General features: G+C 37.8%; 1 long non-coding RNA gene and 1 pseudogene across 2 annotated transcripts in view; one reads left to right on the top strand and one right to left on the bottom strand.

Moving 5' to 3' along the window:
* The window catches only part of LOC140518609 (uncharacterized), a 321,838-nt gene that overhangs the window by 183,525 nt on the left and 121,021 nt on the right, over positions 1 to 17,292 (top strand). The window contains exon 3 of one of the 2 annotated variants that reach the window (XR_011971965.1): positions 539 to 577. This is a non-coding gene — a long non-coding RNA (uncharacterized lncRNA). Of the gene's footprint in view, positions 1 to 538; positions 697 to 17,292 lie in introns of those variants that run through there. The other variant, XR_011971964.1, reaches the window with a different exon arrangement.
* On the bottom strand, positions 3,082 to 4,104 carry LOC140518608 (glyoxalase domain-containing protein 4 pseudogene; annotated as a pseudogene).

Here is a 17,292-nt window from a genome sequence, read left to right on the forward strand (position 1 = left end):
TCAGAAAATGTTGACTATAATCAATAAAGAAATTTAAAACCTAATTTTTTTCAGTGAATAATACAGTAAATTAGCTCATTCTTTATATTGAATTGTTCTTTCAGTGCTAACACTGGGAAGCCTTAATACAGCTTTACTGGCTTTACTTGTAAAAAGGAGTATCTTAAATTTATTTCCTGTTGTATTTTGTAATCACAGGAAAAATTAAAAGGGAGGGGGATAACAAAACAAGGTAGTTACTCCTTTCACTTGAAAAATCTTTAAAATAATTTCATCTGAACTACATGTAAGTATATAAATGTTTATATAAGTATAACGGTAAATTAGTCAACAAACATTTATTAAATGCTCAGTATGTGCCAGGTACTATGTTAAATTTTTAATATTTAAAGGCAAAAGACAGTTTGTACTTTTAAGCATCTAAGAGTCAAATGTGGGAGCAAAAAAACGAAAGTAATTCTTTTGAAACAAAATATATACATAATAAATTGGAGAAAATTAGTAGAGATAATTAATAGCATTACACCTTTCATTATAGGCTTCCTAATGAAAGTGAGATTTTGGCTGATATTTGAAAGAAGCCAGTGAAGATAGGAAGACAGGAGATGAAGAAAGAGAGATTTCTAGGTATGGGCAACAACAAATAAAAATTCCCAGAGTCTAAAGATGAGTGTCTTGTGGAATGAACATAAAAAGGTCAGTACTATTGGATCATAGAATATATTATGGGGAAGACTCAAAAAATTGGAATAGGCTAGATATAGATTTGGAGGCCAAATAGAGGATATATTATTTGATCCAACAGGTGACAGTGAGCCCCTAGAGTTTATTGAACAGTAAAATGACATGGAGAAATCAATTCTTTTAGAAGATTTTAATTGATAATTAAGTAGATAATAGATTAGAGTGCAGCAAAATTTGAGGCAGGGAGATTAATCAACAAGTTATCAATAGGTATCTGCAATAGACTCGATATGAGTAGGGTACAGGATAACACCTAGATTATAATGGAATGGTACTTTCAAAAGTAATAGAAATGTCAGAAGGAGGGAGAGTTCACTGCTGCATATGTGAAATTGAAGATGTCTGTGGAACACTCAGCTTGAGATATCTGAAAGGCAGTGAGAAATTTGAGTCTAGAATTCATGGATGAATAAGTAGATCTGAGATGCATCAACTTAGAGGTGATAATTGAAATCATGGGAGCAGATGTGATTCCCTAAATGAACTAGTATAGAAAGATGAGAGAGGAGGTCCCATGACAGAATCTTGGATAACATCTGCCTTTAGCTGACATTATCTGGAGGAAGGAAAACAAACAGAATAAAGTAGTGATACAATTTCATACATTCCACTTGCATTCCTTCTTGAGTTCTTAGTAGTTCAGATGTATCCCATCTTTGACTAGTCTATTTGCCAGAGTTTATTTACCTAAAACAAATTCAGAAGCTGCTTTTATTTTAGACTATCTCTTGTTTTATTGTTTCTTGATGTCTCATAAAGTCATTAGCTTGCACTAGGTGGATACTAATTTTTAAGGAATTATTTTTATCAGTGAGCTTTTCTACCTCCTTTTCTCTTTGTCCAACTCTGCTTTTAAAAGGGTTTTTCTTCAGTGGGTTACTCCTTTTGTTTTTAGTTTGGCTAATTCTACTTTTAAACGAGTTTTCTTTAGTGAATTTTTGTATGTCTTTTTTTTTTTTCATTTGGCCAATTCTGCTTTTCAAGTCATTCTTCTCAGTATTGGATTTTTGAGTTTCTTTTACCATTTGGTATATTCTGCTTTTGAAAGTGTTGTTTTCTTTACAATCTTTTGTGCCCCCTTTTCCAACTATTGACCTTTTTTCATTATTTTCTTGCAATTAAACTTTTCTTCCCAATTTTTCCTCCATCTCTCTTGATTTTTAAAATTCTTCTTGATCTTTTCCATGGCCTGAAACAAATTCATATTTTTTTTCGTTTGAGACTTTGGATGTTGGCTTTGTTTTCTTCTGAGATAGTGCTTTGCTCTTCGTTGTCACCATGGTAATGTTATATAGTTAGTATACATTTTTCTGCTTTTTTCTAATTTTCCAACCATTTTCTTGACTCTTCTTTTTTTTTTTTTTAACTGAGAAGGAAATTTATTTGATAATTCAAGGTCTATGTAAACAATTCTTTTACCCACAGAAAATGTAATCTAATCATTAAGCAGAAGAAATATCAAATCACCTTAGATTGAGTATTAAACACTGGGAAAGAAGAAAATGTACAATCTTTTCTCCTAGAAAAAGCCTAATTCTCCACTGCTTTCTGAATGCTCAGATAGCTTCAAGATTACAATTCTGTAATTCATTTGAAATGTACATTAGAAGTTGCAGACATGAGTGAAAATCTTCCCAAGGTTATTAATATTCAAAAGTAGAGTTAAGGTGGTATTTGGTCAGGGTTTTTTCTTAAAATTCCAGCTCTGGATGGGGTGTAAGGGCTCACAGTTTAAATCTCACCATGTGAGTGTGTGATTGGCCTTTTCAGAATCAGCCCTTCCCAGTCTCATTCTAGCCTCTTTACTAAGGTAATTAACCCACTGCTGCTTTAAGTTTGAAAAGTGAAGAGGAAGAGAGACCAAATCACCCGAGCTTTAGCTTCAAGGTTGAAAATTCTTCATACCTCTCCACCTTCCACTTAGGGGTCTTCTACTTAACAGCAGCTTGTTATTTTGGTATTCTTTTGAGGTAGTCAATCTATGTATTTTGTTGCTTAAGAATATGACTTGACATTTCAGTAAATGTGACAGAGTTCTATCAGCAGGCCCTAACATCTGCCTTAAGAGTATCTGCTCAGATGGGTGTCTGCTCCAGTTCTTGGGGAAAATCTATTCCTAAAGTACTGGCAAATCCTGTCCCACCAGTAACACATATGGATCAGTTGGTAAAGTGCTCATCAAAATGGTGGACATATGAAAGCAGATGTCTTCAAAGATCTAGAGTTTAAATTTCATTAAGACTGTTTTCTCTCTCCCAAAAGGCAAATTGTAGGCTTTGACCCTGGGTTCCCCAAAGAATGAGAGTCCTTGAGAAAACCGTTTCTAGTGCTGGATGGAAATCAGGATGAACATCAGAAGTCTTTATTTAAATGATGTCTTCCGTTATCCAGCATTCTGTATTTTGTTTTTAGCAAACCATTCATCATTTTTGTCTGCTGGCGTTGAATCATCCAACAACTTGTTCCCATTTGGATTCATCTTGTAAAGTTCTCAAAATCCTTCATCTCCCAAGAAACAAATTTCATATCCATCTGGGTCGGCCAGAATAACCACTTGGACTGCTGCTTTCCCGGGTGTGTCCAGGCTAAGCAGGGCGTTCAGAATCTTCTGGTTCTCCTTTTTCATCAATGCTTCCATGTCTGGTAACTCTTTCTTCCGGCAGGAGAAGGCCACCCTCCCAAAGTCTGTCCCATGATCCACTGCTCCCTTGATGGCCTGCAGCCCCAGCTTGCACTGGTTGTCTGCATAGCCCAGCAAAGCCCTCTGCTGCTCTTCATCCTTCTCATAAACTCTCTTCCCCAGCAGGTCTGACCAGTAGTGGAGGGACATGCACAGGTCAGACCCGGCCAAGGTCACTTTCAGCACTGGGTCTGATGGGGGTGACCGTGGCTCTTTAAAAAGAACTTATATCCTTCTGGGCTTCAGTTTTGAAAACGCCCTCAGAAACCTCAGGGAGCGGCCGCTCCGACGTCCTGGCATTAGAGCCAGCCTGACTGGAGATCAGGGTGAGGCCCTGGAAGTCACTGCCGAGCCGGTAGTCACCAAAGCTGCAATCGTAGGTCAGCTCCAGGGCAAAGTGATTGTCTTCAGGCCCATAGCCCACCATGCTTTTACTCCATTGCCCGTCATGAGGCCCCATGGCAGGAAGCTTTGCAGCCTTCCTCGAACTCCCCATGCCGCAGGATCTTCACCCCTCGCAGGTCCCGGTAGAAGCATGCTGTCTGGCAGTGGTTTTGCACCTTGTACACTAAGGGCAGTGCCCGCCGCCGCCTCCATGTCAGTGCGCCTGCGAGGGCCGGAGCCACGCCCCTTCTGGCGTCCGCTGATGACGCAGAGCCGACGCCGGCGCGCTTCCTTAAGTCAGCACGAAAGATAGCGGCCCTGGCGCTGTCCGGCGGCGTGGGGCTCCCGGCGTTGCTGCTCGCGGTGGGGCTGAAAAGTGGCAGGAGCGCATGGCGCGGGTGCGGGCCCTAAGGCGGAGCCCCGGGAGAGAGCCCCGACCAGGAGTCAGGGAGGACGGCAGCGAAGCCGGAGCCGCAGCCGTAGAGGCGGGGAGGGAGAACTCAGGACCAGGCCGAGCAGGCCAGAAGCGCCGCGGGCGAGCCTCTGCGCGAGGAGGCGGGGCTGCGCCGTGACTTTTCTTTAGTCATGGGTATTGATTATTTGAATGGTCAAAGAATGTATTCTATAAACAGCTGACCCTAGATTGTCAAAGGACTACTGCTTAGTATCAACAGGTAAAACCTTAAAGAACGTGGTTAAACTACCAACCAGAGAGAACGAAATAAGATATGTGACCAAAATATAATTAATTATACTGGAAACAACTATCCATTATTACTCTGTATTTTTCAAGCCTTAAGAGACTGTGTGATATTTGACACACATATATGACACTGACATAATCCAGATCAATGACAGGACTACTTGGTAATGTGGATAATCCCAGAAAATTGAGAAACTAAGACACTGATTTATGAGAACTGGGAAACTTGGGAAATTTTTAGGAAAAAAAAATATTACTACTACTCCTTATTGTGCTAGAGAGACAACAAAAAATACTAATACTACTACTACTCACAGTACTAGAGAGGCAACATATTACAATGGAAAAAACCAAGACTCTGGATCCATACAACGTATGTTCAAATTCTGTCACTAATTCTTGTTACTTTTGTCACCTTAGACAAGTCACTTTAAATATTTGGACTTCAACTTCTGCATCTACAAAATGACCAAGTTGGACTAGGTGGCATCTAAGGATACTTCCATCGTTAGTGCTTTCAGGATTAAACAGTAGTTTCTTTACAAGTTTTACCACATGTGTAATGCAAATTATACTTAGATAAGATTTATATATTTATTTGAGATGTTTAAATGTATGGAAAGATAGATTGAAGAGAGGCATAGAAAGAAATATCTAGGATCTTAACTACCTCTTTTCAAGGAAGACTGTGATTTATACCTTGAGAGAGGCAGAGAAAGGGATATTGAAGCTGATCATTTCATCCCCCTAAGAAAAAGTGGGATATTGGAATAGAATTAAATCTGTCTGCTTCTACTAAGTATTGGTGATATAAAGCATAGGTTTGTTAGGTTTAAAACGCCACTTTACAGGCATAATATCTTAAGGAAGAGGGTACCTTAAACTACCACTCATATACTTTGCTTCTTCCCACTAAAAGCTAGTTAGGCAAAATATAATACAATACATAAATAATAAATAGAGAGTAAACCCATTTATACAAGCAGAAAACAAAAAGAAATTGGTTGACTGTTGATAAGGACACGTTGGAAAAAAAATATTTAAAAGGGAGTGATTTAAGATCTCTGCGCAACCAAGAAAGAAGGTGTTATCTAAAAAAGGGGAAATTCCCTAAATTTCTTTGGCATCAAGTTGGAAACCAGGGACTTTTTTGGGGGGGGGAGGGGTCATACTTTTCTATATGTTTGCCACTTTCAAGGACTTTCCCCTCACCCTTTCTGTCTCTCTTTCTCTTTCTGACTATATCTTTTTCTTCTCTCATTTTTGCCTCCCCATGTTCTCCTCCTCTCTATCCATTAGTCCTGAAATAATCAAAGAAGGAATGAAGAATTTTTGTTAAAGCACTTGATTCCATTTCACCTTTCACCCAGTCATACAGGTTACATCAGTCATCCTCCAGTTGGGAAAATCTCAAGAAAAATGCTCCAAATTAAAGTAGATGTCTGACACACAACCATTATTTTATTCCCCCGCCCCCATCTCTGGCTCCAATTTAAATCCTTTATTTAACTTCTCTAAGTCTCTTTCCTCCTTTCTGATTTACTCATAGTAACACAGCTGTTAAGTAGCAAACCAGAATACCAACCCAGGGTTCCAGAATCTACAGTCAGAATTTTTAGCTATTCCACGTTCAGCCCTCTCAAGTTGGTGATCCCTGAAACTTAGAATCACTTTTTTAGAAAACCACGTAGTTTCATCTACATCAGTTGCCAAATTTTTATTCAGAAAGAGATAAAGAAGGTTTATTTTGTATCCTGCAATTTTTCTAAAGTTGTTTATTTCAACTAGTTTTATAATTGATTCTCTAGGATTACCTAAATATATCATCATATTGTCTGCAAAGTGTGATAGTTTAGTTTCTTCCTAGCCTGTTCTAATTCCTTCAATTTCCTTTTCTTCTCTTTTAGCTAAAACTAACATTTCTAGTACCATATTGAGTAACAGTGGTGATAATGGACATCCTTATTTCATGCCCAATAATGTTGGACATGCATTTAATTTATCCCTATTACATATAATTCTTGCTGATGGTTTTAGGTAGACACTACTTATTCTTTTAAGGAAGGCTGTTTCCTCCTCGAACTAAATCTGATAAGGGTAAAGCTCAAGCAATGGTCATATCCCTCCTCTCTTTTCCTATACTATAATAGGATTTTATGCCTTTTCCTGTGATGTAATTTATTGGTTTCTGCCTCCTCCTTTTCTCTTCTCCCATTAACATCACTTTGCACCCTTTAATTATGTTTTTTATCATTGCATCAGTTAATGTATACACATGTATATCCCTTTGACATGTCATAATAAATATTAATTCTCAAGACTAACAAATATGACACTCCCATATAGTGATGTAAACAGTTTGTTTATATTGAATAACAAGGTTTTTTTTTTTCTTTTTCTTTTTTCCTTGTTCACCTTTATATGTCTCTCTTGAGTCTTGTATTTGAAGATCAAATTTTCCACTGAACTCTGGTCTTTTCATCAGGAAGTTCTAGAAATCCCTTATTTCACTGAATTTCCATCTCCTTCCTGAAATATTATGCTGAATTTTGTTGGGTAATTGATTCTTGGTTGTAGTCCAAGTGCGTTTGCCTTATGAAATATCATATTCCAATCTCTCTGATCTTTTAATGTAGAAACAAGATGCTGTGTGATCCTGACTGTAGTCCCTTGACATTTGAATTGTTTCTTTCTGGCTGCTTGAAGTATTTTTTCCTTGACTTGATAGTTCTGTAATTTGGCAGCAATATTCCTTGGCATTTTCAATTTGGGATCTCTTTCAGGAGGTGATCAGTACATTCTTTATTTGACTATTTTTGCCCTTGGCATCTAGCAACTTGGAGCAGTTTTCTTTGATGATTTCTTGGAAAATATTGTCCAAGTTCCTTTTCTATCATGGCTTTCCAGTAGACCAGCAATTCTTACCTGGATCTATTTTCCAGATCAGTTGTTTTTCAATGATATATTTTACATTTCCTTCTATTTTAGTATTCTTTAGATTTTGTTTGACTGATTCATGAGGTCTCATAGAATCATTAACTTCTTCTTATCCAATTCTAATTTTTAATAAATTGTTTTCTTCAGTTAGCTTTTGTACTTCCTCTTCTATTTGTTCAATTTTCCCAGTTAGGTTTTGTGCTTCCTTATCCATTTAGCCCATTTTACTTTTAAGTAAAGCAAATTCTGTTCAGTGAATTCTTTTTTGTTTTCATTTTATCAATTGTATTTTTTTATTCATTAACCAATTTTTCTTCTACCTCTCTAATTTGGCTTTTAAAATCCTTAAGATCTTCCAAGAATGCTGTTTGGTCTTGAGAACTGTTTCTAGTCCTTTTGAGGTTTCAGCTGTGGGTATGTTGTCCCTGCTGAACTCTTCTGAATTTGTATTTTGGTCTTCTCTGACACCATAGTAAGATTTATGGTATTTGCTTTTCTGATTTGCTTCTTGCTCTTCCTGACTGCCTTTTCCTTGGCTGTTAATGCAGATCTCTGTTTCTGGGGAATAGGGGCCTCTATCCCATGTGTCTTATGCTGAAAACTAGAGTCTTGGTTACTGGCTTTGTATGTTGTGACTTCTACTTCTTTCAGGTAGAAGCTCTATAATTCTGTAGCTTACCTGGTGCTGAGATGGCTAGTGTGGGCCAAACCTCAATCCAGGCGAAATCTTTCTGAATTTCCCCAGGGTAACACTGAAGCTCACTGCATGTAGTATGGGGGAGGGGTGGTCTGGCCACAGGAGTTCTCCTCCTCCCCTAGGGCTAAATTAGAGCACAGGCAGGCTCAGCATCTGGTGAACCCCCATGTGCACTAGTGTTTGCACATTTCCCTTGCCTGTGTTATGGCACACTGGTGTCCTGGTGTTTTCACGTATGGACTCCACCACTCTGTGGCTCAGGATCTCCTCCTGACCTGCTGAGGTGAGGCCTGCTGGGATGCATCAGGTCCTGCACTGGTCCTCTTCAGCCACAGCAAGAGGTATTCTTCTTGTTAATCTCCCTAGCCTCCTGAGCTGAGATACTGCTGTGCCCCTTATGCTGATTCCATTATTCCAGAAGTTTTTCCTGGAGAAATATTCTCTGGGTTTTTATATGTCAACAAGGGGAGGGTCAAAGCACTTAAATGTTTGCTCTACCATCTTGGCTATTCAGAGTTCAAGTAGGTGACTTTCAAACATATAATATGTAGGCTAATATTCAGGAGTGGCTGCTTCTGTTACTGGGTGGCCTGCATTTCTCTCTCACTCAGTTCTCCTGGACTCCAATCTTGCACTGTTATCTTTGAGAATCTGCACTGCTGCTTCTGCTTCATTCTGCTTAGGACCATTACTGTTCTGCTCTGCTATGGTGGATTCTGCCAATGTTCATTATTTTTAATTAACTGAAATTACTTCTATCAGAAGTTTATAAAAGAATGCTTACTACTGAATTTCAGAATTTCAGTTTGTATTTGGACATAAATCATTCAGTTTGTATTTTGAAATACAGGGGGCAGAGTTAAGATGGCAGAGCAAAAGCATAGACTATGGGACTACCTGAAAGCCATGACCAAAAAAAGAGCCTAGACATGATCTTGCATGAAATTATCAAGCAAAACTGCCTGATATTCTAGAATCAGAGAGCAAAATAAATATTTAAAAAATCCACCTATCACTTCCTGAAAGATATCCAAAAAGAGAGACTCCTAGGAACATTGTAGCCAAATTCCAGAGTTCCCAGATCAAGGAGAAAATATTACAAACAGCTAGAAGGAAACAGTTGGAGTATTGTGGAAGTACAATCAGGATTACACAAGATCTAGCAGCTTCTACCATAAGTGATCGAAGGGCATGGAATATGATATTCCAGAAGTCAAAAGAACTAGGATTAAAACCAAGAATCACCTGCCCAGCAAAACTGAGTATAATACCTCAGGGGAAAAAATGGTCATTCAATAAAATAGAGGACTTTCGAGCATTCCTGATGAATAGACCAGAACTGAAAAGAAAATTTGACTTTCAAACACAAGAATCAAGAGAAGCATGAAAAGGTAAACAGGAAAGAGAAATCATAAGGGACTTACTAAAGTTGAACTATTTACATTCCTACATGGAAAGATAATATTTGTAAGTCTTGAAACTTTTCTCAATTTCTGGCTAGTTGGTGAGATTATACACAGACAGAGACACACAGACACAGACACTCACATACACACACACACACACACACACACACACACACGGAGAGAGAGAGGGCCCAAGTGAATAGGGAGGGATCATATTTTAAATAATAAAATTAAGGGGTAAGAGAGGAATATATTGGGAGGAAAAAGAGAAATGGAATGAGACAAATTATCTCTCATAAAAGAGGCAAGAAAAAGCTTTTTCAATGGAGGGGAAAAGGGGGAAGGTGAGAGGGTAAAACTGAAGCTTACTCTCATCACATTTGGCTCAAGGAAGGAATAACATACTCAATTTGGTATGAAAACCTATTTTACACTACAGGAAAGTAGAGGAGAAGGGGATAAGCAGGGTGGGCTGTGATGATGGAAGGGAGGGCAAATGGGAGGTGGGAGAAATTAGACATCAGTACTTTTGGGGAGGGACAAGGTCAAAAGAAAATAGAAGAAATGAGGGGCAGAATTGGATGGAGGGAAATATAGTCTTATAGAACATGACTATTATGGAAGTCATTTGCAAAACCACACATATATAGCCTATATTGAATTGCTTGCCTTCCCAGTGGGGATGGATGGGGAGGGAGGAAGGAAGACAAGTTGGAACTCAAAGTTTTAGGATCACATATTGAGAATTGTTTTTGCATGCAACTGGGAAATAAGAAATACAGGTAATGGGGTATAGAAATTTATCTTGCCCTACAGGACAAAAGAAAAGATGGGGATAAGGGAAGGAAGGGATGGTAGAAGGGAGGGCAAAATGGTGGAAAGGGTAATCAGAATTCTTGGCATTTTGTAGTAGTGGGGAGAGATGGGGAGAAAATTTGGAACTCAAAATTTTGTGACATCAATGTTGAAAACTTAAATAAGTAAAATCATTAAATTGTCAAACAATAAAAAAATTAAATTAAGGAATGAGAGGGGAATCTATTGGTAGAAGGTGAAAGAGAGAAATGGGATGGGGTAAGTTGTCTCCCACATAAAATAGGCAAGAAAATGCTTTTACAATGGAGGAGAAGATGGGTGAGATGAGAGGGAAAGAGTGTACCTTACTCTTTTCGGATTTGACTTTAGAATGGTATAACATGCACATTCAGTTGGGTATGAAAATCTCTCTTACCCTAAAGCATAGTAAGGAAGAAGGGGATAAGTGGGAAATGGGGCTATTATAGGATGGTAGAAGAGAGGGCAAATGGCAAGAGGGCTTAATTAGAAGTAAACACTTTTGAGGAGGGACAGGATCAGAAACAAGAATAGAATAAACTGGGGGGCACAGATAGGATGGAGGGAATTATAGTTAGTCTTTCACAATGATTGTTATGGAAGCGTTTTGCATGACTACACATATATAACCTATATCAAACTGCTTGACTTGTCAATGGAGATAGGTGAGGAGAGAGGATGGGAGAGAAGTTGGAACTCGAAGTTTTAAAAACAGATGTGAAAAAATTGTTTTTACATGCAACTGGGAAATAAGACATACAGGCAATAAGGTATAGAAATCTATCTTGCCCTACAAGAGAATAGAGGGGATGGGGATAAGAGAAGGGGAGGGGTGAGATAGAAGGGAGGACAGATTGGCGAGTGGGGTAATCAGAATGCATACTGTCTTGGGGTGGGTGGAGAGGAGAGATGGGGAGAAAATTTTGAAATCAAAATATTGTGGAAGTGAATGTTGAAAACTAAAACTAAATAAATTTTAAAAATTAAAAGAAGAGAAATATAAAACTAAGAGGGAAAGGATGTCAGTGATATATCAGAAGAAATTAGAAACTGATAAAATTTTAATTTTGGCGAAAAGAATAAGGAAGTCTTATTTTGCATGTGTTTTAAAGCAGCTTTGCAGTTTGAATATCTGGTTAATACAAAATGGCATTTGCCCATGTTAAACATGGATCAAATGCTTCCAAATAAGATGGCTACCAGATTGCCTATCTCCTCAAATATTCACAAGAAAAACTGAGAATTCAAAGAAACTACAAAAGTGAATTTATTTGAGAATATATTTCACTCTAATATAGTATATAATTTATACACACATAAATATCACATTTTGATAGAAAGGAAACAAATATTCCTTTAGAATCTATCTTTTTTCTTCTCAGCATATTGTGGGAGGTAAATGAGAAAAAACAGAAAACCTATGGATATTAATGGGGAAGAAAGATTTAGAGGAAAGAACTAAAGAAGAAAGGAACAAAAGGAGATTAGAAGTTATTATTGATCATAACTAGGGTAATTAGAAGAAAATTATATAACATGGAGAAAGTGGAGGAGGAATAAAGCATCAGCTGTGTACTTTACGGGTATCAGAATAGATCAAATGAAAGCTGAGTATACACACAATTTATTATAGAAATCAATTTTTAAAATGCCAGGGAAATAAGCCAAAATGGGAATTGGGTTGAGAGGATAATATGAGAGAGAGAACAGGCAAAAGCAAATCATACTTCATGAACCAGAAGGTGGTAGTAAAAATAGAAAAGAAAGAGCTAGAATCTATGGAGATTGTCCATCAATAACAGAATGCCTGTGCAAATTATGCTGCATGAATATAATACAGCATTATTGTGGCATAAGAAATGGTGAAGGAATTGATTAAAAATATTCCTGGATGGTATCTGTAATGCAGAGTAAAATGGGAACAACCAGGAGAATGATTTAAACAACGACCAAAATCGAAAACAAACAAAAACAATTTTGAAAGACTTAACACTGATCAGTACAATAATTCGCTATATTTCCAGTGGGCCAATATTACCTGTGTCCTGAAAGGAAAGTAAAATGTTCAAAGTACCAAAAGAGAAATACATTTCTGGAAATATCCATGTTATAAATTTACCTTGCTTGGTTATGCTTATCCGTGAGAAGTTGCTTTTTTTCTTTCTTTTTTTCCCTCTCATTTTAAATTGATAGATAAGGGAAGTTTAGAAATACTGAAGCAAAAAAGAAAAAACAAGAAGAATGGCATGGATTTTTTTTTAATATATAAGAAAGAACAGAAGGAAACATAGAGGAAGGCAACAGTTTTGAAAGTACTGCGTAGAATTTATTTCATACTTTAAAAGTGATAAGAACTGAAAATTGATTACTCCATATAAATTTATCTTTTGTGTTCTGCTGCATATGTGGAATGCTCTTTTTGATGTTTAAGTTCAGAGTACATTTTTTAAATTTAAAATAAAAAAAATCATGAGCCAACACTCAGTTTCTGGGTGAAATTATCTTTCTTTTGGAGTAATAGAGTATGGTGCCTAGTTACTCAACATGAGAAGATAAATTTGTCAAAATTATAATAGATGACAGATTGGATCTGTTTTTATTATTCATACACATATGAACTTAAAGTTCTGGAATAACATCTTTTGGGGAATAGTTTAATCTTTAAAGAGAAGAATGTCTGAAAAATATCACATTTACTAAAATCTGTCTTAACAAATCATAGTCCCATAGCAAACTGAAACAATATCTTTTTTTTTCTAAAATATTAGGGACTTAATAAGATGGATATTTCAGTCACTGGAAGTCAGGGGATCACAGAATCTTAAATTTAAATCTCAAAGGAATATTAAAACATACCTAATTCAACTACATCATTTGATAGATGAAGAAAATGAGGCCTAGAGATATCAAGTAACCTGAATTAAACCCATTTTGTAAAATAGCAGAACCAGGATCCTCTGATTCCAAATTGGACTTAATCTTCACTTTACTATGATACCTTTCCAAAGTAAGTAAGTCTTAAATATTTTAAAAGTCATGAATTTCAGATTCATATAAAAAATCAGGGAAATTGTCCCCAAATCAACCAGGTAACTGTAGTCTTTTTAAAACAGAAATGTACATTGAACATAAATGGTCTAAAAGAAACTTTTTAACATGTTTATTAAGAAGCTAAATGATTTGCTTATTACAACTATATATGAATAGTTCCTGATTTTCTCTCATATGAAATGCCAAAAATTCAGTGATCGTGAGGATAAAATATAAAATATCTCACATTTAAATAGTAGAAATACTATTTCACAATCCAAACTCAACATAGAAAGGCCATTAAAAATGACTAAATCCCTTCAGGTGCCAAGATGGGGGAATGAGGAAGAAAATGTTTGGATTAATCCCAAATTCCCCTCCAAGCAATTTGATAATCACCTCACAATTAATCTAGAAACAAGGAAGGAGCTTGCCAGCACAGGAGGGATGGGAGAGGAGTGAGGTCCAAGAGCAACAGCAGCCAGCCTCACAGCAGGAATCCTAAAGCAAGACTCTAAGCCTGGGGTAATCCACCAGTTAGACCTCTCGCAAACCAGCCATCCCCTAGGCAAACCAGCGGTCTATGCAGCACAGTAAGGCCCCACCCCAGGACAAACCACCAAGCAGACATGACCTTATTGCTAACCAGCCTGCCAATAGGGAGAAAATCCCCTTGGGGCCATCCAGCAGAGAGGCCCTATTTCCATAGCTACCCAGAAGCAGGGTCCCTTCTTCTGTGGCAGATACTCCATAAAATCCCACCCCTAGGGCCAGCTAGCAGACTCTGTTTCCATAGCAATCCAGCAAAATCTCATACATAGGAGAAGGCAACAGGGAGGCCCCACTATCAACAGAACTGTAACAGGGATAACAGAAAATAAGCATATAAAACAACATTAGGCAAGTGGTGTCGACAGAACTTCACAACAATATAACAGGGATCACACAAGATGAGCACATAAAACAATATCTAGGGTTAGGCCTGAGTACAAGCACTCTATCACTCCCCCCTCAAATGAATGGGGCCCAAAATCTTGGGATAAGGGCCAAAGGTCTCTTCTTCCATAATTATTTCCTGCTGAGGTTGGACATAGAGCTGTCCTTGCCCCAACAGGTGCCATTTGAGAGATCAGTTCTTTAGCTGGCATCTGCAGTTTGGTCAATTTCAGGTCCAGAGATGACACATCACATTGGAAAGGGGGGTGACATCTGGCTTAAGCAATCAGCCATGTGCAGGTGGAGGGTATTGAGCCTGCAGAAAACAAATCTGACAAACAAGGTGAACAGATAAAAAAACTAAAAAAGAAACAAGGAGACAATAACCAGAAGCAGGGCAGATATAGGGTCAGCCATGCTTCTGGCTCATTCACTTTTGTTTACTGTTATCTAATTTGCAGTCCTGGGGTCATCATTCAGGCTAGAGGTATACTTTCTTTAATCTGAACTGAGACCTAGCCAATCCCCCCACATTCTCCCCACAGGTGTAATGAACCTGGATACAATGTTTCAAAATGATCTGCAGGCGAAGCTCCTACCTCCTTGCTCAGTCTAAAATCAAGCCTCTTTCCTTGATACATTTTACATAGTTCATTAGTTGGAATGCCACCTTTTTTTTTTTTTTTTGCAAAATCTACCCTTGATCTCAGTAAAGCAGTAAATAATTCCTTTCTTGTCAATTTATTCTGACTGAATCTGCAGGCTATTTACTCTCATCTCTAGAAATTTTGTCTTTTCCACTGATTCTAACCATCCAGGGTACTAACTATTCTCCCATCCTTTGGGTGAAACAACTCAAAATATCTGTGACCTTCTGCTGAGTAAAATCTTCAATTGCCTCCCCAAAAGCTGTGGGGGCCCCCTGATTCTTGTGCTTCTTTCTTAGTATTGGCCATACCTCAGCCTCATCATTTGTTTCATTCTCAATTAAGCCCAGCTTGTGCAAGGGCTGCATTCACTTTCTTAACTTTTCACCTCCTGTGAACCAAACCAACAACAGCTTTTTCTTCCACGTCTGAAATTCTCTGACTTCTACTAAAAGATAATTTGAACGCTGCAGGATAAAAAGCTTCTCCTGCAAACCAGTCAACTCCCTTTCCATCTCAGCCTTCTCTTCTAGCAGTTTATCTCTGCTTTTACATATAATTTCATAGCTTGTTAGCAAGGCCGAGCTTCTAAACCTCTGGTATTTCTTTCCCTGGCTCTATTGGTATTCCCTGCAAATACCTTTCTAAGTCTCTGAGTTCTCTGTTCTGTAGCCTCAGCTCCCAGTTTTCACAAAGCCCTGTGCCTTTAGCCCATTCTCTTGCAAGGGAGGAACAAGGCAAATTATCCCTCCTTGGAATGTCCATTTCTTCCTTCCTCTGTCTCCTCTGCTTTTCTGCCTCCAAATATTGGCCTGATGTTTCTCAGTCCCATCCCCATCACCATTGGTAGTGCCAATGCGATATTCACAGCACCCACAGCAGCCGTGAGTATCGCTGTACGATTCTGAAGGGTGAAATTTCACAGATTCTCCAACTGGAGGGCAGAACCAAAACATTTATTCAGACTCAAATTCATTACAGCAATAACAATGCAGAGGACACCACCATCCTTAAGCCTTCCCCCTGCAAGGTTTCCCACAAACGAGCTCCATTAAACAAATCACAAGCAGATTACCTTAAACAAAATCACAGTGACTCACACTAGCCAGCTTCCTGTTTGTCTACATCCTTCCTAGCTCTGACTGCTCTCAAGACTAACTTCTTCTCCACTCTGCTCTGGGTCTGCCTCTTCTTGTTCCACCCGTTCAGCAAACTCCTCCCACCACAGTCTCTGTGTGACTCGAACTCATGTAACTCAGGCTTCCATGTGACCCAGGAATGTTACATGGGCCTATTAATGAATATGAAATATTTTCCATTTAAATTACCTTCACAAAGAGGGGTTAAAAATGAGGGGAAAATAGCATGGAGGGATAAACATTTAGTTATAAATATGAATAGAGTGACTCACACAAAAAGCAAAACCAGACAGTAGGATGGATTAATAGCCAGAATTCAGCAAAATGGTGTTAATGAGAAACACATTTGAAACATAGATACACACACAGAGTACAGTTAAGAGGGTACAGCAGAATTTATTATGGTTCAGCTGAAGCAAAGAATGCAGAGGAAACAATCATGATCCCAGAAAAAAGCAAAAACATCTAACTTTTAGAAAGATAAGGAAGGAAACTATATCTTGCTGACAAGAAAGGAAACTCTATCTAGGCACCCTAGACCATGAAGTAATGTCAACATTAAACATGTATGGACCAAATGGTATAACATCTAAATTTTTGAGGGAGAAGCTGAATGAGTTGCAGGAGGAAATAGACAATAAAACTATACAAGTTGAGGACCTCACTTTCCCCTCTCAGAACTAAATAAATGCAATAAAAAATACAAGAAAAAAAAGTTAAGGAGGTGAATAAATTTCTGGAAAAGTTAAATATTATAGACTTGTGGGGAAAAAAATCAAGTGGAAATAGAAAAGAATATACCTTTTTCTCCACAGTACATGGCACCTAAACAACCATAGTATTCTAGTTCTAGTACATGATAAACTCAAAGATCAAAGCTTTTGAAGCAAAACCTCTTTATTTGACAAAAACTGCTGAACAAACTGGAAAATAGTATGGCAGAAAACAAATATAGATAAACATTTCACACCACATACCAGCATAAGGTCTAAAAGGGTACATGAGTTACACATATAAGGTGATACCATAACCAAATTAGGAGAGCATGGAATAGCTTATCATATCTATAGATAAGGGAAGATTTTAGGGCTAAAACTATAGACATTACAGAATATAAAATATATTATTTTGATTATATAAAATTCAAAAGTTTTT

The sequence above is a fragment of the Notamacropus eugenii genome, chromosome 1 (genome assembly GCF_028372415.1).
Source record: "Notamacropus eugenii isolate mMacEug1 chromosome 1, mMacEug1.pri_v2, whole genome shotgun sequence".
Lineage (NCBI taxonomy): Eukaryota > Metazoa > Chordata > Mammalia > Diprotodontia > Macropodidae > Notamacropus > Notamacropus eugenii.